Source organism: Myotis lucifugus, unplaced genomic scaffold (assembly GCF_000147115.1).
Source record: "Myotis lucifugus unplaced genomic scaffold, Myoluc2.0 scaffold_269, whole genome shotgun sequence".
Classification (NCBI taxonomy): Eukaryota; Metazoa; Chordata; class Mammalia; order Chiroptera; family Vespertilionidae; genus Myotis; species Myotis lucifugus.
The window spans coordinates 894,627-896,835 of record NW_005871317.1 but is presented as its reverse complement, the minus strand read 5'-3'; positions in this window follow the sequence as shown (position 1 = coordinate 896,835).

Below are 2,209 nucleotides of genomic sequence, written 5' to 3'. Positions count from 1 at the left end.
CGCGCCCCCCTCCCCCCCGAGCCCCCGCCTCGCGCCCTCGGAGCCGGCCGCTGTTCCCGCGCCGCGCCCACCCCCTCCGCACCCGGCCGGCCCCGCAGGAGCGTTCGCCGTTCTGGATTCAGCGCCGCCGCCTGCCGCACAGCCGACCACCCCAGGCCCGATTCCTAGGCTCCTTCCCGGCGCGGCTCCTTCTGCTTCACCCGTTGCACAGGGCGTGGGGCGAGGCTCTGGACCAGGAGGGACTTACCCCCTCGAAGTGCCGGGCGGAGGATGCCTCTAGGTCAGGATGACATCCCCGGCGTGGAAGTGGACAAGCACGTGCAGGAGCCAGCCCTTGTCTCTGGGAGAGCCAGGCTCCATGGGGACCCCGAGTTACCGTCCCGCATCTCCACTAACCCTTTGCGTGATTAAGGTCGGGGATCCGGGTCTGTTTCTCCTTAATAAGGTCCGACAACGAAGGCATGATGGGAGGACGCAAGCAATCATCAAGATAAAGTGTCAACACCGGGCCTAAGGCGGACCAAGTGCTAATCAGACGTCAGGACCTCTCATGGAGGTTTGTTTACTGGGTAAAAACCGTGGGCTCTTGAGAAGGGAAATCTCGCTTCAAGTATTGCCTCCACCTGTTGGTTCAAGCATGGCCTCCACCTGTTACAGACCGGGGAACCTGGAAGAGGACACTTGATGGAGCCAGGGAGCCTTGATTTCTAAATGTGCGAAGGGGAGCGTGGCAGCCCATCTCGCAAAGTGGAGCTGAGCTTTCAGAAGCTGCTGCATGTGTGCTCCTGAGCCTGTAGTACCTTCAGCTTCCATAGTGGGGGTCAGGCAGGCAGACACGTAGCACACACAGCAGGCTCTCCAAGCTTCCCTGCACAGCTCCGGCCCCGTCCTTCCAAGACTAAAAGGTTCAGGAAAAGGCTTGGCTCCCAAACCCTGTGGTGTAATTAGCTGGGAGGGGTGAGCTCCACCTGGGAGCTGGAAGTTCTGTTACTTCCCACATCTTTGCTTTGCATTCTCTGCCCCAAACCTCTCTGAAGACCCTAAACTTGGCAGAAAAAAAAACAGAAGCCGAGAATGTTTTCCCTAGCAGGAGGAAAAAAAAGTTCCCAAGGGTCTCTTGGAGTTTATAAATGGTTGAATTTATTAGTCCGGTCTTTTCCAGATACAAGTGACAAAAAAAACAAACAAAAAACCGCAACCTGAAGGAAAAGTATTAAAAAGTCCTGGGGTGGTACCTCGCTAGCGGCATAGCTAGATCCAGGCGCTCCAACAATAACCTGTCTTTCTCCCATCTCAGCTCCGCTTCCCTCTCTGATGGCTTCATTCTCAGACAGTTCTCTTCCCATGGTATCCCCTGCAGCCTCTACCTCATATCTGACCAGGAAAGCAGGAGTTGACCCCCAAAAGTTCCCTCCAAAGTCTCGGGGTTGAGACTCTTGAGGTTGGTACTCTCGTTGCACCCATTTTGAAGTAACTTGCCTAATAAAGCCAAAGGCAGAAAAGGCAGAAAGCTCAGATTAGCACAATATTGCTCCTCCCACCAGTGGTGTCATGCATTTGCTTCATTTCCATTTGCTCGGTTTTCAAAGTCCTGTGATCACCTCTAGCTGGGTGGCCAGTGGGAAGAGCTCTACCAGGGAAGGACACTAGTGCCTTCAGCTTCTATAGTGGGGGTCAAGCATGCAGCCACATAGCTTTACCATCTCCCTCCCCGCCATGATTTCATGGGGTAGGGTGACCCCACCCAAAAAAAAGTAAGAGTTGGACAAGTCGCCTTACATAAGGCCTCTTTGGTCATTACTGGGTCAACAGGACACACTCACATGCCTTATCTGCATTTCTAGACAGAAAAGAATGAACTGCTTATGCCTTAGTCTTCCCTATCGCCTTTACTGTGCATGTCTGCTGCAGAAATGTTAACGCTCGGTTACAGGACCCTGCTGGGCATCACACATGATAGAGTTGATGTGCCATGTCCCCTTCCTAAAATCAGGAAAATACTGAATTTTACAAATTATCTGGCCCCAAGGTTTCAGGGACTGTGCCCTCTATTTTTATTTTTTGTTAATCCCCACGTGAGGCTGTTTTTCCCTTTGCTTTCCTGAGAGTGGGAAGGAGGGGGAAAAGGAGGGGAAGATAGAAACACTGATGTGAGAGAGACACATCAACTGGTTGCCTCCGACGCTTAAACACTGAACACACCAACCAG